Consider the following 21,508-nt stretch of genomic DNA (forward strand, 5'->3'; position numbering starts at 1 on the left):
TCAGTCCTCGGTGCACCTTGTATCTATTCTTTAATGCTTCATCCTTGTGCCTCTCCCCCAGCCAAATTAGTATAAATCCTTTCACAAAGCATTAATTAAAGTGGCTGCGAGGACATTTGTCCTGTCCATCTTGTGCAGGTCACATCAACACCAGACGTGGTGACAATGTTCCTGGAAGCTGTAGCCCTGCCTCATCCACCATTTCTCCAGCCATGCATTAACCTGTATTATCCTACTATTCCTATACTCACTAATACATATGGGAGTAATCCAAATATTATAACCTTTGTGGTCTTGCTCTTTAACTTCCTTCCCAGCTCCTAAAACTCTAATTCTAGGATCTCAACCCTTTTCTTACCCATGTCATTGGTTCCAAAATAGACCACGACTTCTGACTGTTCTTCTTCCCCATTGAACATATTTTGAAGCCTGAAAACTGGTTTCAGAATCTCACACTTGGTCCCATTGCCAAGCGGCTGGGGGTGGGTGGAGGGGGGGAGGGGGGAGGCTGCACCGAGGTCCCCCCACTGCTGGTAATATGCGGCGGGCCTTTCCCGAAGTCGGGGGTCGAGGCGGGCCTCTTCCCGCAGAATTTTATGGCCCCCTCCTGCCGTGACCCATGACATCGAGAGGCTGGTAAAATTCAGCCCAATATGTTCAGCTGCAATGGCGGTTCATGCTGCCCTCTTCTGGTCATTGGCTGACTTACATGCAAAGTTTCCATAAAATGAATGTCATGTGGATATATTGCCAGGACAGGGGAGTATCATTTTGAGATGTTTTTAGGAAAAAGCAGCGCACTTAGACTAATTGGAGAACACTGCCAAATATACAGCACTGGCACGATGGGCCAAATGGTCTCTTTGTTCACTATTCTATGATTCTATGAACATTTCCCTTCCTAATTTCACATTTTCTACAACTGCAGCATTTGGCTTTGGAAAGCTCTGGTGTGTAGACTTTTCCTAGAACTGCAAATAGTACCTTGTGACAATATAAACTGTCAGTGTGTGTATGTGGGTATCACATTTATATACGAAATGAGTGCTGAAGTTATGACGGTATCAGTTGTAAATGTATTTTCATTATGTTTCTAATCTACATCATGTTATACATGTCTGTGATTGAAACTGTGATCCTGTAAATGATGAGTTTTATTGATCATTCATTAGATATGGACATCGTTTACAAGGCCAACATTTACTGCCCATCCCGACTTGCCCTTGAGCTGCTGCTGCTGAACCGGCTTCCTGAACAGCTGCAGCCCATGTGGATTTGCAGTTTTTCTTGTTGTTGTTCATTTGAAACAGATGAACGGTATGCTCAGGCATTTCAGAGAGCAGTAAAGAGTTAACTACATTGCTGTGAGTTTGAAGTCACACATGGGCCAGACCAGGTGAGGACAGCAGATTTCCTGTCCTGACAACATCAGTGAACCAATAATCCAGTTGTTTCATTGTCACCATTACTGGTACAAGCTATTTATTGCTGATTTATTTCATTAACTGAACTTAAATTCTGCAAATGTGGTGATAGGACTTGAAATCACTGTCACCAAATTATTACTGGGATTTGAAATCACTGTCACCAGATTATTGCTGGGATTTGAAATCACTGTCACCAGATTATTAGTCCAGGCCTCTGGATTACTAGTACAGTAAATATTACCACTATTTTACTGTAGCCGGGGGTGCATCAATGGGCTCATTATGAATAAATGTGTGTGTCTGCATGTGTGGTTTTGGAATATATTTGTGTGTATCATTGTGTATAAATGTACTTAGGTGTTATTAATAAATAAGACAGAAATAAATAAACAGATAATTTTTTTGAATAAGACAATTCAACCTGAATAAATAATACAAATTCATGCAAGTAAGCATGTAAGCAGTATTTAACAAAAGAAATCAAAAATGTTCGTCTTTAACATGGATAAAAGGAAGAGCAAATGTAACAGGGCTTTAAGATGATAAACTCATCGAATCAGTGACTGGTTACAGCACAGAAGGAGGCCATTCAGCCCATCGTGTCAATGCCAGCTCTCTGCAAGAGCAACTCACCTAGTCTCAATCCCCTGCCTTTTCTCCATTGCCCTGCAAATTTTTCTCCTCAGATAATTATCCAATTCTCTTTTGAAGGCCTCGATTGAACCTGCCTCCACCGCACTCTCAGGCAGTGCCTTCCAGATCCTAACTACTCGCTGCTTAAAATAGTTTTTCCTCATGTTGCCATTGATTCTTTAGTCAATCATCTTAAATCAGTGTCCTCTGGTTGTCGATCCTTCCAGCAATGGGAACAGTTTCTCCCTATCTACTCTGTCCAGACACAAGAACACAAGAACATCAGTAGTATGAGAAATGGTCCATTTTCCTGCTGATATTTCTATTGCCTCACCTCAATAAAAACAATAACAATCATCTCCTTGGGTTTCATGGTTTATTGAATGAATTTGCAGTCCTGACACAGTGTGAATCCACAGAAGTCATCGATAAGGTCCATCTACTGCCTCGTGACATGGTGTAGCTGGCTCTATTCTGTCAATGGAAGTAATTCGCATTGGCATTACATACTATATTGCTTGCTTGCTAGCTAATGCATTTGTGCTGCTCTCCATTGATGTTTGTATGCTACTTTATTTACAGGGAGAAATATGTTTTAAATCAGACTGTGTTTTGAAGGCATCAGATTGGCTATACAATTTATATACAGATTAATTGCCTCCATGTCTGTGGCTGAGTCAATAATTTTGTCAAATGTCCATGGTGCAACATCAACATGTCAGTGCCTATCCCTGCACAGATAAGAGGGGCTCCCTCTTCATTTAGGGTAGGAGGGAGGGGGAATGGCTTTCCCAGAAGACATAAATCTCAAAGAACACATCCATTCGGAGTTTTGACTGAACTGAACTGCACAGAATGTTGTGAGATAACAATCCAGTTCCTTTTCCCACTCTCTTGGGGCTTGAGGAAAAAATGTTCTTTAAAACAAAGAAAGAAATGCACTGGACACATTCAACTGGAGAAACTGGATCAAAATTCTTTGCCGCTGTTTGTTGTTCCACCTCCCCTAAAGGTTTAATGGGTGTATGTGGCGTGGCAATGGAATGATGGAAACTTGGAAACCCCAAGGTAGATTTGCCCAGATTTGTGCTGAGCTGATGTACCACATTTAGTCTCAGTGTCCTTAGTTTAAGAATGGGAAAACGTAGCCAGGATTCCTCCTAATAGCAATTCAGTGACTTGATGTCAATTACACAGGGATGGACCTGAGGCAAGGGAGAGATTAAGCTCAACTTGTGATTAAGCTCCAAGCAGCCTGTCAACAATGGCTCTCTCAGCTCACACATGAAGAATGTTCTAGAGGGCTGACCGAACCCATGGATCATAATCCCAGTGAGGACTCAACAACCAGAGGAGGAGAAAAAGTTAAAAAAAACAATGATTGGATAAAATAATTGAAATGCTATTTGTAAAGTTATATATAATGCAATAGTTCATGCTGCAACAAAACAACATGATGTGGGTTTGAACCCGTAAGTGCCCAGCAGTAATATTCTCCATCTACAGACTAGGAGGCTCCTCAGTGAAAGTGAAATTGGAGTGTCAGCCTAGGACATGAAGGCTAGTGCCAGTTATTTTAGCAAACCAAGACACACAGGTTCAACTGGTAGAAAGCAAAATTAGGACTGATGTCAGGTGTTCCGTACACAAATAGTGATCGCCATGTGGAAAAGACTTCCAGATAGGGCAGTGAAGATAAAAAAGCTTGGCAACATTGAAGAAACAGTTGGAGAGTGTGGGAGTGAGGGATGCAGTTCTTTCTGCATCAATGAGCTGGCTGCGAGGTTTGCTAGTGTCACTCGGGAGGGTTTACACTCGTGTGGCATGGGGGTGGGAACCAGAGCAGTAGGACAGCAAGTGAAATAAATGAAGAGGAACTAGTATATAAGGCCAGGAAGGCTAAGAGGAAGAGCAGGCAGGGAGATGTTGCGGAGAACAGCGGGACTGGTGGTCTGAAGTGCATTTGTTTCAATGCCAGAAGTATAACAGAAGGCAGACGAACTTAGAGCTTGGATTAGTACTTGGAACGATGATGTTGTTGCTTTTACAGAGACTTGGTTGAGGGAAGGACAGGATTGGCAGCTAAATGTTCCAGGATTTAGAAGCTTCAGGCGGGATAGAGGGGGATGTAAAAGGGGTGGGGGAGTTGCATTACATTAAGGAGAATATCACAGCTGTACTGCGGGAGGACACCTCGGAGGGGTCATGCAGCGAGGCAATATGGGTGGAGCTCAGGAATAGGAAGGGTGCAGTCACGATGTTGGGGGTTTACGACAGGCCTCCCAACAGCCAGCAGATATGTAGACAGATTTTGGAAAGATGTAAAGGTAACAGGGTTGTCGTGGTGGGTGATTTTAACTTCCCCTATATTGACTGGGACTCACTTAGTGCTAGGGGTTTGGATGGGGCAGAATTTGTAAGGAGCATCCAGGAGGGCTTCTTGAAACAATATGTAGATAGTCCAACTAGGGATGGGACCGTACTGGACCTGGTATTGGGGAATGAGCCCGGCCAGGTGATCAAAGTTTCAGTAGGGGCGCATTTCGGGAACAGTGACCATAATTCCATAAGTTTTAAGGTACTTATGGATAAGAATAAGAGTAGTCCTCGGGTGAAGGTGCTAAATTGAGGGAAGGCTAATTATAACAATATTAGGCAAGAACTGAAGAATTTAGATTGGGGGCGGCTGTTTGAGGGTAAATCAACATCTGACATGTGGGAGTCTTTCAAACGTCAGTTGATTAGAATCCAGGACCAGCATGTTCCTGTGAGGAAGAAGGATAAGTTTGGCAAGTTTCGGGAACCTTGGATAACACGGGATATTGTGAGCCTCGTCAAAAAGAAAAAGGAAGCATTTGTAAGGGCTGGAAGGCAAGGAACAGACGAATCCCTTGAGGAATATAAATGCAGTAGGAAGGAACTTAAGCAAGGAGTCAGGAGGGCTAAAAGGGGTTATGAGAAGTCATTGGCAAACAGGATTAAGGAAAATCCCAAGGCTTTTTACACGTATATAAAGAGCAAGAGGGTAACCAGGGAAAGGGTTGGCCCATTCAAGGACAGAGAAGGGAATCTATGTGTGGAGCCAGAGGAAATGGGCGAGGTACTAAATGGGTACTTTGCATCAGTATTCACCAAGGAGAAGGACTTGGTGGATGATGAGCCTAGGAAAGGGAGTGTAGATAGTCTCAGTCATCTCATTATCAAAAAGGAGGAGGTGTTGGGTGTCTTGCAAAGCATTAAGGTAGATAAATCCCCAGGGCCTGATGGGATCTATCCCAGAATACTGAGGGAGGCAAGGGAAGAAATTGCTGGGGCCTTGACAGAAATCTTTGCATCCTCATTGGCTACAGGTGAGGTCCCAGAGGACTGGAGAATAGCCAATGTTGTTCCTTTGTTTAAGAAGGGTAGCAAGGATAATCCAGGAAATTATAGGCCGGTGAGCCTTATGTCAGTGGTAGGGAAATTATTAGAGAGGATTCTTCGGGACAGATTTATTCCCATTTTGAAACAAATGGACTTATTAGCGAGAGGCAGCATGGTTTTGTGAAGGGGAGGCCGTGTCTCACTAATTTGATTGAGTTTTTTGAGGAAGTGACAAAGATGATTGATGAAGGAAGGGCAGTGGATGTTATTTATATGGACTTCAGTAAAGCCTTTGACAAGGTCCCTCATGGCAGACAGATACAACAGGTGAAGTCACACGGGATCAGAGGGGAGCTGGCAAGATGGATACAGAACTGGCTCGGTCATAGAAGACAGACGGTAGCAGTGGAAGGGTGCTTTTCTGAATGAAGGGCTGTGACTAGTGGTGTTCCGCAGGGATCAGTGCTGGGACCTTTGCTGTTTGCAGTATATATAAATGATTTGGAGGAAAATGTAGCTGGTCTGATTAGTAAGTTTGCGGACGACACAAAGATTGGTGGAGCTGCGGACAGTGATGAGGATTGTCAGAGGATACAGCAAGATATAGATCGGTTGGAGACTTGGGCGGAGAAAATGCAGATGGAGTTTAATTCAGACAAATGTGAGGTAATGCATTTTGGAAGGTCTAATGCAGGTGGGAAGTATACAGTAAATGGCAGAACCCTTAGGAGTATTGACAGGCAGAGAGATCTGGGCGTACAGGTCAACAGGTCACTGAAAGTGGCAACGCAAGTGGATAAGGTAGTCAAGAAGGCATATGGCATGCTTGCCTTCATCGGTTGGGGCATAGAGTACAAAAATAGGCAAGTCATGCTGCAGCTGTACAGAACTTTAGTTAGGCCACAGAATATTGCATGCAATTCTGGTCACCACACTACCAGAAGGATGTGGAGGCTTTGGAGAGGGTACAGAAGAGGTTTATCAGGATGTTGCCTGGTCTGGAGGGCATTAGCTATGAGGAGAGGTTGGATAAACTCGGATTGTTTTCACTGGAACGACGGAGGTGGAGGGGCGACATGATAGAGGTTTACAAAGTTATAAACGGCATGGACAGAGTGGATAGTCAGAAGCTTTTTCCCAGGGTGGAAGAGTCAGTTACTAGGGGACATAGGTTTAAGATGAGAGGGGCAAAGTTTAGAGGGGATGTGCGAGGGTGGTGAGTGCCTGGAACTTGCTGCCAGGGGAGGTGGTGGAAGCAGGTACCATAGAGACGTTTAAGAGGCATCTTGACAAATACATGAATAGGATGGGAATAGAGGGATATGGGCCCCGGAAGTGCAGAAGGTTTTAGTTTAGCCAGGCATCAAGATCGGCGCAGGCTTGGAGGGCCGAATGGCCTGTTCCTGTGCTGTACTGTTCTTTGTTCCTGTGAATAGGCCAGATGGCATTCCTCAGAATCCCAATGTTTATAACCTGTAAGGCTGAATAGCTACATGTCTGGGGATATGTTATCTGTTTGCTTTGTAGTCTGAGTGAAGTGGCTTGCATTGGCAAAACAACCAATGGAAAAGAGATAACTCACCTACATGAGACTCCCTCTCATGCAGAGTGACAAGGTTACGATAAGCACGGTGAGGACACAGAACTGCGAGCTCAAGGTACAGCTAACAGATCTCCAAAATAGATTTGTCAAACCTGTATGTATTTTACATCACCTCTTTGTAAAACCCTAGATCTTATTCACAAATGTGTTGCTGAATCTATTTCACTAATCCTCACATCAACTGGAGCCATTATGAAGTCCTTGTGGTCAAAATCCTGAAGTTCCCTCTTACATTTTGGGTGTATTTAGACTGCATTTTCGATCAGTGTGAAGTGGTTTCAGCTTTGCACTGACACTTTTATTATGTTCATTCAGAGGTAATGTAAGATCCATCTTCGAAAAGGGTGACAGAACTAAGCCGAATAATTGCAGCCCAGTTAATTTAACATCTATGTTAGTTGAGTGAGTATGTTCAAGACTGAGATTGGTAGAGTGTTGGACACGAATGGAAACAAGGGAAATGGGGATAGGGTGGGAAATGGATTGAGGTAGAAGATCAACCATGATCTTATTGGATGGTGGAGAGGCTCGAGGGGCCGTACAATCTACACCCGCTCCTATTTCTTATTTTCTAGGTCAATGTTTACAATCTTTAAAGATAAAATTACTAAATATCCAAGTGAGAAAATAATTAGAAGCAGAAACACTGGTTTCATAAAGGAAAATCGTGCTCGACAAAACCCAATAGAGTTCTTTCGAAGTGACAGATAATGGTGGCCGTGTGTACAGGGACATTCGGAATGCCTTGGAAAAGTTAGTAGAGAGGAGACCATTGGAGAAGATTAACACTTTTGGAATTAGGGGAAGGGGATGAAATGGGATTAAAAACTGGTTCTGAGGGAGGGGAGAGTAGGAGTTAAGGGCAGTTTCTCCGTGGGGATGGAAGTGGGGAGCAGTGCCCCACACGGTTCTGTTCTAGTGCTGCTAATTTGTAGTGTGTAAGGTCACTTGTGCACTTGGCGAGGAGTGAATTATGGTGCGGGGCATGGGGAAGGTGCAAAAAGGCCATCTTTAAGAAAAGGAGTCTGGCCTCAAAGGTCGGGGCAGAAACACTTGTGACACCATGCAGTCACATTGACTACCTCGTATGCATGGGTTTGGCCTGTGTTGACAGCCTGAGCAATAAGGGAATAATTTTTTTCTACAGAATGTAACATTTGTTTCGATTTAGGTTGAGTTGAAGAATGACGGATTTTACACAATTGAGAAACTGCTTGTTTGTCTTATGGATTTTGTTGAACCCAGACTGAGCCAGAACACTTCAATAACCTGAAACATTCTCAGCACAGTAACTTTTTATTCATGTGATTGTGTTTTTTACTCCCCAGATCTAGAAGACAGCAGCTTGACAGATGATATTGAGTCTTCAAGCACTTCACTGAGCTGCTGTGCTTCCAGCAGAGGCTCTGCAGCAAGAGCAGGCTTGCCTTCCGAAGACTGCACTACTAAACAGACCATACAACTTACCGAAGAAATCCAGAACCCACAAGTCAAACAGAACTCATCCCTGACCTTTTGTAAATGTATTCACTTTCTCTACAAGCATGAAAAAACATGAGATAATCAAGATTAGAGCCGTCCGACAATCTGATCCATTCAAGCACGGGGAATAAGATTTTTTGGGGAGTGGGAGATGTTTGTAAATAGTTAAGGATCTAAAGGCTAAATGTGTTGATGAGCAACATTGTGGTCGAACGCGAGGAATTTTGAGGCCAGAGAAACCGTGGTTCTACAAAACACCAGCGTTAATCTAGCATGACCTCTAATAATGCCTCATCAAAAAGATGACTATAATTCATAACCGAGTTCCTTTAACTTCTGTAAACAGCTGCTTTGAAACTGTTTACAAACATAATCACTTATATTGTGGATTTTTAAAAACCCAGTGTAATAAGTTCCTCTCCTTCCCAGAGATTTAAGTTATTATAATTCTCAAATGACATTAATCGGATTGTCCCAATCAGTAGCCATTTGACCTGTCTGCTTTTGTAGACTAATTACACTCTATCCTCAAGGCTCAATGGGAACTCAGTGCATTTGTGTAAAAACCAGACAGGGAATTGTGAAAATAAACTAAATCTGTGTTTTTTAAGCTGCTGAAAACAAATTGCACGTTTTAATTTAGAAATGCATTTTGTCAAGTTCTCCCAATGGTCTAGTGGTAAAAGCACTGCCGTTCACCTGACATTCAACCATATGAACCAGAGGATCTCAGGCTTGATTCCCACTCTTGATTGAGTTAGCTAATTTCAACTAGAGACGCTGTCGGGGCTGCTGCAGTTACCTTAGTCACCACTTGAGCCATGTAGGTTTGGTGCTCCAAAGTCGGAGATGATAAAGGGGGTGCAGAAGGGAACGGTGGCCTCATTCCCTGTCTCTGTTCAAGTTTTGGAGCTGGGAGATCCACCAAACACCACCAGGTTTCATCAATTTCTGTCTCCGCTGGGCAAGCTAATATTGTCACTTGCTGTCCTTCCATCCTCTTCGCAACCACTCACAATCACTCTGGTGAGCAGATTGTTGAGGTATTTGCTGTTTGCTTCTCTCATTGCAGTGCGTCAGGGGCCTGGAGAACATGACCTTTGGAGATGTTGGATGGTTTTGGAGGGTGCTGGACTCAATCATTAACCTGTTGAGGAATAAGCAGAACAAAGAGATGCTAATGCTTGAGGTGCTGTCATACATGATTCAGTTGAGAGAAAATACTAATCCACCCTTTGTCGATACAATCCTCAGCAGAATTCAGTCACTCTTTGAGGGAAGGTGTGAGAAAGTACAGGTGGAAATGTTCCAATGTGTTGGGAAACTTGACCAAGTGGAATCTGAGGGTGAAGATCTTTCTTCTACCAACAGGTCCATTCCAAACTGGTTCACTTATTGTTGCACTTGGATGGAAAGAGTGAGGAGATCATCAGATCTTGTAGGTCAACACTGTGGATGATCTTGCCACTTACTGGATCTGCCGAGGCTTCCTCATAGATATCTAGAGGAGCCCAATGGGAGTTACATGGACTTCCTCAGATACCTATCACAGCAGTTAGTTTAAGATGCTTCGAAACCTGTGGAGCTTTTATCACTTCTCCAAGGAAGACAGTCACAGTGACTGCCTGACAGTGTTGGATCTTAAGGATGTGAGAAGCCAGCTGCTCCACAATACCAGGCAGACTGGGACCAGCATATTCCACCATTGCTCTGGCAGCAGAACAACCCCCTTGTTGAATTTGCAGAGGTTCATCATCTGTTCCCATCCTCCATTTCTTTCCATGTATTCAGCTCCGTCTCTATAATTGTCTGATTCAAAGGGATCTTTAGTGTCTCCACACTATTGACACACAAATCCCTACTTATAGATGTTTGAAATTTAGCTGTGAATTCTCTCTGCTGTGATTCACTCTCAGAAACAAAACCATTGATCAGAGAAAGATCAATTCCTATACCATGGATTGTGAGTTATTCTTCAATAATGAGCAGGAGCAGCTCCGAGAACACGCGTGACCTTTTCAACTTTACTCCTGCAGCAGCTGGAACGTGTCTGACCCGCCCGGTGGGTTACCTGGTGGACGAGCTGTGTAATGAACTGCTGCTGTCCCCCACCAGAATGAAACCTAAAGACACAGACCTCGATCCTCCTCCACCTCCTCCTCTTCAGAACAACAAACTGATCATTCTTTCAACATGACCTACACATTTGTAAATGTATGGATTGTAATTAAATAAATATTCTGTTGTGTTATTGTAACTATTGGTGAATCTTCAAACCCATTCAGGGAGGCAGTATTCCTGACACAGAGCAGCAGTGAGCAGGAGGAACTGGGGATAACATTGAGGAGAAATCTGTCTCTCCCCCGGGAGTGACAGAAGCAGGAGGTCTCAGCTGAGGATTCCAAGAGCAAGATCTCCGAGGCCTCGGCTGGTAAAGATCAATGATTGATGAGCATTGGTCTCACACACAGGCTGTGGAGACAGTCTCTTCTCTCCTGGTGCAGATGACGGGACAATTGGAGGAGTCCAGAACTCACACCGACAACACAATGAGGGAGGCAACACATGAAGTGAGGAAGACCCTGGGCACTGGCCGTCCGGGAGATCAATGTAGCTGCCAACCAGACATTAGGAGGAGGGTAGAAGAGCTCTGGTCACTTCTACAGTGACAACAGTTACTGCTTCCATAGCTGGCATTCTGACAACGTAGCCTTGACTGCTCAGAAACTGCTGTTTCATCATCATTGCCATAACTCCTGGTAAATCCCTGATCCAGAATTAGCCCACTGTGTGTTCACATTTAGCCATTTCTCTCCCGTCGCTCCAGTCATTTGATTCTGGTGGGTGCATTGTCACAAAATGATCAGAGTTACAGAGGCTCAGAGAGGGAAATCATGGCAGAAATCCCAGTGGTCACTTCTGATGTGGAGTTTTGCTGAGGGGCCGTGTCCCACTTCACTTGCCAGACCAGCTCCCAGAACTGGGTGGTTTTCAGAAGGAAATTCCAGCTGGTGATTTTGGGATACGGGTGCTGTGATAATAAGACTCGCCTGTTTGAAATCTGGTTTTCACACAACATTCTGATGACCATAATTTGAAATTGCCTGGAGGCATGAAAACAGAAAGCTGCAGTTCATCACTCGAGTGCTGATTCGAAGCAATGTTCTTGGTGCAGTATAAGTGGATTCCACACACACATTTCCACTGAAGGTGTGAAGTGTGCTGTCTGACACACAGCAGCATGTTTCAGGATCACTCAGGGACTGAGGGAACGAAGGCACAGGTTCACAGATACAGTACTGGAGGTCTTGATGGAGGAGGTCCAAAGGAGGAGGAATGTCCTGTACTTAGAGGAGAAGGAGTCCACCTCCCTCTCCTGTCTCTCCTGTCCTTCTCTCCTGCCGCGGCTGGTGCTGCTCAGCCTGGCCTCGTGTCCTCCTCCCATTCCTCCTGCAGACCGAGCAAGATGTCAATGACCAAACGCTCCCTTTCTCCTGCTGATTCCTATAAAGTTTCCAATAAGGTGGAGTAACACAGCACTTACTCTTTATAGGTGAAATCCTCAGAGTATTTCCCGAGTAAATGCTGACAGTGTTGGTGAAGTCTTGACAAAGTTTCCCAGAAAGTCTCCCAACGTGTTTCAAATGTCCTCTTCAAACCTCCAGCAGTAAGTGAACAGTAAAAGGTGATTAATCTTTAAATAGCACTTGAAATCCTCAGCGATGACATGTTTACTCCTGTCACTGTCAGGAGACGGTGTGAGTTCAAGAGCCAGCCACCAAAATGCTGAACTGAGCAAGATGTCGATGACTAAACACTCCCTTTGTCCTGGTGACTCTGATAGGGAGGGGTCGACCCAACTCACAATCTCACTGATTTCACACAAATCATAAACTGCAGGACTGTCTGTCAAATTAACCTCCAATGTAGCATTCAAAATAAAATATGAATTCATAATTTAATAGTTTGTTTTAAAACTCCTCTGTGGTCACTGTGATACAAAAACACTTCACTTCCTTCATGTGATGATGTGATCTTCCAAAAGGAAATTGAAACAGTCCTCGTTCAGGAGTGAAAATTCTTCTGGTCACTGGCTGCAGAGTTAAAGGTGCCAACAATAGCTTCCTCTCTTGCGGATTTCCACTGTAATCACAGTTTCATACAACAAGGAAAGTGTTTACCAGCATATATCAGCAGTATGGAATTCTGTTGTGTATACAGGAAAGGGAGGTGGGAACAGGACAGGTACATGGGATTAGGACGACTGCTCATGTGGAGGATGATCACCAGTAATCTATCAGAGATCAGATTACACCAGAGCGACTCCAAAAGAGAAACTGGTGTTGAATTTGTGAGGCTTGCTTTGTGGAATGCTTTAGTATTTGATGAGAATGTTGAACCAGTGAAATTTTGCAGCTGTGGGATGACAGGTACCTGAATAGATATTATAATATTTATTGCAACATTAAGGTACCATGTGTACTGAGTGTAACAACGTTAGCAGCATCCAATCATACAGCTGTGAAATATCTGCAAATGTTGCTATTTATGTCGTGAGACAAATTGAAAAGTGTTTAATTTCTCTGCGATTTAAGTAGACATCTAGTCACAGGACCCAGAACCCTGAAGTGGAAGAAAATCATTCTCGTTCCCGAGGGACTGCCTAAGAAGAAGAAGAAGAAGAAGAAGAATGGAATAAAGTAACACCCTGACAGTTCATTAATTGTCTGTATGGAACCTTGCAGAATTTGGAAGAGAGGCAGAAAAGTCAAAGTCACTGTCCTGGTCCCAAGTCCTCCACTCTTCCAATATTACATATTTACATCTCTATAAAGGAGATGGCTTTTTGGTAAAGGAGCAGAATTCCTGCTGTGTATTTGTGTGAGGTCCTGGGTTCAAATCATACATAAGCCCTCATTTCGCCAGTAACATTAGAACTTGTAAGTGAAGTATTTAATACTTTTTCCCATGCGAATTGTGAAATTTACAGTAGTCTGCTACAAAAGAGGTTGAACCTCTGTTGAAAAAGGGAGCGAAGGAAAGACCGAGTAATTACAGGCCAGTCAGACTAACCTCAGTCATGGCCCAATAACTGGAACCTATTCTGAGAGACAGAATAAACTGTCAGTTCGAAAAGCACAGGTTAATCAAGGATAGTCAGCATGGATTTTTAAGCGAAGATCTTGTTTGACCAACTTGATGGAATTTTTTGAAGAAGTAACAAGGAAGATAAATGAGGGTAGTGCAACTGACGTGTCCCACATGGATGTTAGCAAGGCATTTGACAAGGTCCCACATGGCAGACTGGTTAAAAAAATAAAAACCTATGGGATACAGGGAAATGCAGTAAGGTGGATACAAAATTAGCTCAGTGGCAGGAAACAAAGGGTAATTGTTGACGGGTGTTTTAGCGACCGAAGGGCTGTTTCCAGTGGTGTTCTGCAGGGCTCAGTACCAGGTCCCCTGCTTTTTGTGGTACATATTAGCGATTTGGAAGCAGGGGGCATGATCAAGACCTTTGCAGACGACACAAAGATTGGCCATGAGGTAGATAATGAGGAGGATAGCTGTAGGCTGCAGGAAGATATTGATGGTTTGGTCAAGTGGGCAGAAAAGTGGCAAATGGAATTCAACCTGGAGAAGTGTGAGGTGATGCATTTGGGGAGGTCAAACAAGGCAACAGAATACACGATACTGAGAAGTATAGAGGAAGTGAGAGACCTTGGATTGAATGTCCACAGATCCCTGAAGATGGCAGGACAGGTCGATAAGGTGGTTAAGAAGGCAGATGGAATCCTTTCCTTTGTTAGCCGAGGTATAGAATACAAGAGCAGCGAGCTTATGCTGCAACTGTATAACTCATGGGTTAGGCTACAACTTGAGTTCTGTGTGCAGTTCTGGACACCTCATTACAGAAAGGATGCAATTGCACCAGAGAAGATACAGAGGAGATTTACAAGGATGTTGCCAGGACTGGAAAAATGCAGCTATGAGGAAAGACTGGATAGGCTGGGGCTGTTCTCCTTGGAACAGAGAAGGCTGAGAGGAGATCTGATTGAAATGTACAAAATTTTGAGCGGTCTAAATAGAGTGGAAGTGCAAGGTCTATTCACCTTAGCAGAGAGGTCAGTGACGAGGGGGCATAGATTTAAAGTGATTGGTAGAAAAATTAGAGGGGAGACGAGGAAAAACCTTTTCACCCAGAGGATGGTGTGGGTGTGGAACTCACTGCCTGAAAGGGTGGTTGAGACAGAAACCCTCAACTCATCCAAAAGGAGTCTGGATAATCACCTCAAGTGCCGTAATCTGCAGGGCTACGGACCAAATGCTGGAAGGTGGGATTAGAACAGGTGGATCATTTTTCAGCCGCCACAGACATGATGGGCCAAGTGGCCTCTTTCTGTGCGCTCAACATTCTATGATTCTGTGATTCTTAACTCTCTCCAGCATCTTGCTTATTGATTTTCTTGTTTTTCTTGTTTTTCACTTTGTCGATGCCTTTGAATAATTGTGGATCCTTCTTCAGAGTGTCTTCTTTCACCAGGTAGTTCTGACCTCTGATGATGTTGATCGTAATCAGCTTCAATTCGCTGATAGTTTTGGAACTGAGCAGATTTCCTTTGCTTGAGTCTACAACATGGAACTCAGTCTGACATGTGGACCCATGGGAGGATTTGAATGCCACCCCTGCGTTGGAGTTGCATCCATCCAATAAGAGACCGAGTAGAAGTGACAGTTCTGTCAGTCGAATATGAGACTTTTAATGGCAGGGTTGTGAGTTTGAGTGCCATTCTGTTTTTCCCTTTTTTAAGGCTTCATGAGCAGAGAGTGCAGGGAGTGTTTGAAATGAGCGAGTCTCGCTTTGATTCAGGACTCTGACCTCTCTGCAGCATCTCACTATGAAAGATTGAATTTGATCTCATTTCATTCTCAGCTCGGGGTCTGTGCGGCTCAGTGGCACTTCTGGCTGTCTCCCGCTTCACAATCCATCAGTACTGAGAAAGCAATGGGGAATATTACTCACATGTTGTGTTCTTTAATTTTTTGGAAAACTTGAATGTATGTATTTTCTTCCAAAACAAGGACACCAAGCCACTATTAATGTAGGGTTGAAATAGCTCAGTTGGGAGAGCGTTAGACTGAAAATCTAAAGGTCCCTGGTTCAATCCCGGGTTTCAGCAATTCCGCTTCCTTATGCGTCCCTTGCCTTGGTTCTGATTTTCCAGTTGCACAATTTCCTTTGAAATTATTTCCCAAGCACCAGTGGATTGAATTTGAGAAACAACACAGAGTCATTTACAACATAGAAGGTGGTCGTTTGGCCTATCACGTCCATGCTGGCTCTCCCCGGAGCAATCTAGTCAGTTCCACTCACCAGCTCGATCCCTTTCCTCCTGCAAGTTTCTTTCCTTCAAGTATCCATCTAATTTCCTTTTCAAATCATTGATTGTCTCTGCTTCCACCACACTCGTGGGCCAAGTCATTACCACCCACAACATAAAAAAGTTCCATCTCATCAAGGATGGGAAATACTTATATCTTCTATATTTGCTTATTCTATATTTCTATGAGAATAGACTGGCAGTCAACATGAAAGGGAACCCAAAACTCTTCGAGCAGCATGTAAATGATAAGTGGGTAGTAAGAGGTTGAGTCGGGCCTATTCGGGACAAAAAGGATAATATAAGCTTAGAGGTGCAGGGCAATGTTAATCTACTTAATGAGTACTTTGTATCAGTGATCACTAAGGAAGTGGAATTTGACAAAATATCAGTCGAAGTGAAGAGAGTAGAGGCAATGGAGAGAGTACAAATTAGGAGAGGGAGGTACTAAAAAGGCTGGCTGTGTTTAGGGTAGATAAATCACCTGGTCCGGATGGCTCACATCCCAGGTTGCGAAAGGAAATGCGGATGCAGATAACGGAAGGGCTTGCTATAATCTTCCAATCTTCCCTGGATACGGGGGAGGTGCCAGAGGATTAAACAGTGGCAAATGCAACACCTTTATTCAAGAAAGGGTGTAAGGACTGTCTGGGTAACTACAGGCTAGTTAGATTAACAGCAGCGGTGGGTAAGGTTTTAGAAAGAATAATCAGGGTAAAAAATCAACAGTCACTTGGAGAGGTTTGAGTTAATTAAGGAGAGTGAGCATGGATTTATAAATGGGAGTTCATGCTTGACTAATCTAACTGCATTTTTTGATGCACTAACAGAGCAGGTTGATGCAGGGAATGCAGTGGATGTTGTTTATATGGATTTTAAGGAAGCGTTTGACAAGGTACCACATAAAAGGGCGGTTAACAAAACTGAGGTTCGTGGTATAGGAGGGTCAGTGTCCAATTGGATAGAAAATTGTTTTCAGGACAGAAAACAGCGAGTCTTATTAAATGGTTCTTTGTCAGACTGGAGGATAGTCGACAGTGGTGTTCCCCAAGGGTCAGTGCTAGAACCACTGCTTTTTTTGCTAAAGGTAAGTGACTTGGATCTTGGAATACAGAGTAGAATCTCAAAATATGCCGATGACACCAAACTTGGAGGAGTGGCAAACAGTGAGGATGATATGAACTGCCTGCAACAGGACAGTGATGGGCTAGCAGAATGGGCAGACAGGTGGCAGATGGAATTTAATAGTGACAGGTGTGAGGTGATGTAAAGGAATAGGGAGAGGCAATATATACTTAATGGCACAGTTCTAAAGAGTGTGCTGGAATAGAGGGACTTGGGGTTCATGTGCATCAATCTTTGAAGGTGGCAAGACATATTGCGAGAGTGGTTAGCAAAGCATATGGGATCTTGGGCTTTATAAATAGAGGCATTGAGTAGAAAAGCAGGGAAGTTATGCTGAACCATTATAAAACTCTGGTTAGGCCCCAATTGGAGTGTTGCTTCCAGTTCTGCTCAGCAGACTTTAGAAAGAATGTGAGGGTCCTTGAGAGGACGCAGAGGCGATTTACCAGAATGGATCCAGGGATGGGGGATTTTAGTTACAAGGTTAGGTTGGAAAAGCTAGGATTATTCTGCCAATATCAAAGGAGATTGAGTGGGGAATTGATAGAGGTGTATAACACCTCTAGAGAACAGGCCATCCTGGACTGGGTATTGTGTAATGAGAAAGGATTAGTTAACAATCTTGTTGTGTGGGGTCCCTTGGGGAAATGCGCCCATAAAATGATAAAATTCTTCATTAAGATGGAGAGTGAGAGAGTTGATTCCGAGACTCGGGTCCTGAATCTAAACAAAGGAAACTATGAAGGTATGAGGCGGGAGTTGGCTATGATAGATTGGGGAACGTTACTTAAAGGGTTGACAGTGGATAGGCAATGGCTAGCATTTAAAGAGCGCATGGATGAATTACAACAATTGTTCATTCCTGTCTGTGCAAAAGTAAAACAGGAAGCGTGGCTCAACTGTGGCTTACAAAAGAAATTAAGGAAAGTATTAGATGCAAGGAGGAGAAATATAAAATGGCCAGAACAAGCAGCAAACCTGAAGATTGTGAGCAGTTTGGAATTTAGCAGAGGAGGACAAAAGGATTGATTCAGAAGGGGGAAATAGAGTATGAGAGTAAGCTAGCAGAGAACATAAAAACTGACTGTAAAAGCTTCTATAGATATGTGTAGAGAAAAAGATTAGTGAAGACAAATGTGGGCCCCTTACAGTCAGAAACGGGGGAATTTATAATGGGGAACAAAGAAATGACAGACCAATTAAATACATACTTTGGATCTGTCTTCACAAAGGAGGATACAAATTATCTCCCAGAAATGTTGGAGAACATAGGGTCTAGTGAGAAGGAGGAACTGTATGAAATCAGTATTAGTAGGGAATGTTTGGGAAATTGATGGGATTGAAGGCCGATAAATCCCCAGGGCCTGATAATCTACATCCCAGAGTACTTAAGGAAGTGGCCCTTGAAATAGCAGATGCATTTCTGGTCTTTTTTCAAAATTCTATCGACTCTGGAACAGTTCCAATGGATTGGACAGTAGTTAATGTAACTCCGCTATTTAAAAAAAGAGGCAGAAAGAAAACAGCGAATTATATACCGGTTAGCCTGACATCAGTCGTGGGGAAAATGCTGGAGTCCATTATAAAAGATGTAATAGCAGAGTGCAATAATAACTCGTCTCCACTCCTAGTATTTCTAAATCCCACACATTCACTAGAATGTGAACAATTATTTCCTGTTGTGTCTCTCTCAGATTTGTAAACTTCACTGTATTGGAGTGAGGTGACATCTACTGGCGGGAAGCAAGAACTGCAAAGGAAACGGTGGATCCTGTCGGATGGTTCCCCGAGCAGACCGTCAAAGTCATTTGGCGGAATGCCTCATCACCAGAACTTTCAAACAAGCACCAAGACGTAGCTTGGCTGGTGGTGAGAAGGGCCCTCCCCGTCAGATACTTCATGCACACCCGAAGTCTCGCCCCCTCCGCACAGTGCCCCCGCGTTGGCTGTGGTGGGGAAGAGACGGTCGCCCACCTCCTCCTGGAATGTGCCTTTGCAAAGCAGGTGTGGAAAGAGATACAGTGGTTTTTGTCAAGGTTCATCCCAAGCAGCTCTGTAACACAGGAGTCTGTGCTCTCCGGGCTGTTCCCAGGGACGCACACCGAGACAAACATCAACTGCTGCTGGAGGACTATCAATTCGGTGAAAGACGCCCTTTGGTCTGCCCGAAACTTGCTAGTCTTCCAGCGCAAAGAGTTGTCCACCACCGAATGTTGCAGACTGGCACATTCCAAGGTCCAGGACTACGTGCTGAGGGACGCACTAAAGCTTGGGGCAGCCGCAGCAAAGGCTCAATGGGGAAAGACCACAGTGTAAGGTTCCCCCACCAAGCTGGACTGAGGGGCTAGATCCATGGGAATCCCCTCGCACTGTATCGTTAATATTCTCAATTGCTGTAAATGTAAAACTGTAATTGACATGACAATTGTGAAACGGAAGGGTTGGGAAGAAACTCATGACAGTATTGAAGGAAACTGATCTCCCTTGCAATGTTTGTATTTTTTGGTGCTGTTTGGAAACTGTCTGGCAATGTAATTTTTACAGATGTTTATGAAAAAAGTATATTTTGGAAATAAAAAAAAAGAACCAAGAACTGCAATCAAGCAGCAGAAACTCCACAGTCTGTCAGGGTTAAAGAAACATTGCAATGTGAGGATACAGCGAAGTGGTTTGATTGGGTAGATGGAGACATGATTCCACTTGTGGTGGTGTCTGAAGCAAAGGCCAGAAATACAAAATTGTCATTAATAAAAGAAATGAGGAATTCATGAAAAATGTAGTAACGTAGTGAATGGTTAGAATGTGGATAGAATAGAAAGTGAGATTGGATGGACAGAAGCAGTCTGAAAGGATGGCTGAAACAAAAGGTGAGTGCCCTGAAACGTTAACTGTGTTTCTCACAGCACAGATGCTGCCAGAGCTGCTGAACATTTCCAGCACTTTCTGTTTTTATTTCAGCATTTGCAGGATATTGCGTTGATCTGAAAAAAAATGGATGATTGGCTGGGGGGTTCCAGTGAAATTCCACAGCAGCTAATAAAACCTGACCTGCCAGTGGCTCGTTGGTCTAGGGGTATGATTCTCGCTGAGAGAGTATGGTTAATTAACATGCGAGAGATCCCGGATTCAAGTCCTGGACGAGCCCTGGTCTGCTGGCATTTTTAGATTAAGGTTATCTATTGGTTTCAGCCTTGCAGAAGGTGGAATTGACTTCCATTGAGAGCAAGCTTGAGGACCAGACAACTGGATTCAAAGAGCTTGTTGACAAAATTGTAATTAACTAAATGTACAGATAGCCAAGTGGGAATATAAAGTTGTTGCTGGAATTGTGACCTGACTCCAAAAACAACAGGACTGGGTTCTGGACTGGAATGGAATGGAATTCTTCAGTGTTTCTGTTGTTTGGCTTGCATTGACTCATCGATTTTCTTGTTTTTCACTTTGTCGATGCCTTTGAATAATTGTGGATCCTTCTTCAGGGTGTCTTCTTTCACCAGGTAGTTCTGACCTCTGATGATGTTGATCGTAATCAGCTTCAATTCGCTGATAGTTTTGGAAGTGAGCAGATTTCCTTTGCTTGAGTCGACAACATGTAACTCAGTCTGACATGTGGACCCATGGGAGGATTTGAATGCCACCCCTGCGTTGGAGTTGCATCCATCCAATAAGAGACCGAGTAGAAGTGACAGTTCTGTCAGTCGAATATGAGACTTTTAATGGCAGGGTTGTGAGTTTGAGTGCCATTCTGTTTTTCCCTTTTTTAAGGCTTCATGAGCAGAGAGTACAGGGAGTGTTTGAAATGAGCAAGTCTCGCTTTGATTCAGGACTCTTACCTCTCAGCAGCATCTCTCCATGAAAGATTGAATTTGATCTCATTTCATTCTCAGCTCAGGGTCTGTGCGGCTCAGTGGCACTTCTGGCTGTCTCCCGCTTCACAATCCATCAGTACTGAGAAAGCAATGGGGAATATTACTCACATGTTGTGTTCTTTAATTTTTTGGAAAACTTGAATGTATGTATTTTCTTCCAAAACAAGGACACCAAGCCGCTGTTAATGTAGGGCTCAAATAGCTCAGTTGGGAGAGTGTTAGACTGAAGATCTAAAGGTCCCTGGTTCAATCCCGGGTTTCAGCAATTTCGCTTCCTTATGCGTCCCTTGCCTTGGTTCTGATTTTCCAGTTGCACAATTTACTTTGAAATTATTTACCAAGCACCAGTGGATTGAATTTGAGAAACAACACAGAGTCATTTACAGCATAGAAGGTGGTCGTTTGGCCTATCACGTCCATGCTGGCTCTCCCCGGAGCAATCTAGTCAGTTCCACTCACCAGCTCAGTCCCTTTCCTCCTGCAAGTTTCTTTCCTTCAAGTATCCATCTAATTTCCTTTTCAAATCATTGATTGTCTCTGCTTCCACCACACTCGTGGGCCAAGACATTACCACCCACAACATAAAAAAGTTCCACCTCATCAAGGATGGGAAATACTTACATC

The 21,508-nt window shown here is 43.6% G+C and overlaps 2 non-coding genes across 2 annotated transcripts; both read left to right on the plus strand.

Annotated features, from left to right (window-relative positions):
• The first annotated feature begins 15,616 nt into the window (after positions 1-15,616).
• Positions 15,617-15,689, plus strand: trnaf-gaa (transfer RNA phenylalanine (anticodon GAA)). Its single transcript has one exon. It is a non-coding gene; the product is annotated as a tRNA-Phe (tRNA).
• A 5,387-nt stretch (positions 15,690-21,076) lies between these two features.
• Positions 21,077-21,149, plus strand: trnaf-gaa (transfer RNA phenylalanine (anticodon GAA)). The gene has a single exon. It is a non-coding gene; the product is annotated as a tRNA-Phe (tRNA).
• The last annotated feature ends 359 nt before the right edge of the window (positions 21,150-21,508 follow it).

The sequence above is a fragment of the Heterodontus francisci genome, chromosome 35 (assembly GCF_036365525.1).
Source record: "Heterodontus francisci isolate sHetFra1 chromosome 35, sHetFra1.hap1, whole genome shotgun sequence".
NCBI lineage: Eukaryota > Metazoa > Chordata > Chondrichthyes > Heterodontiformes > Heterodontidae > Heterodontus > Heterodontus francisci.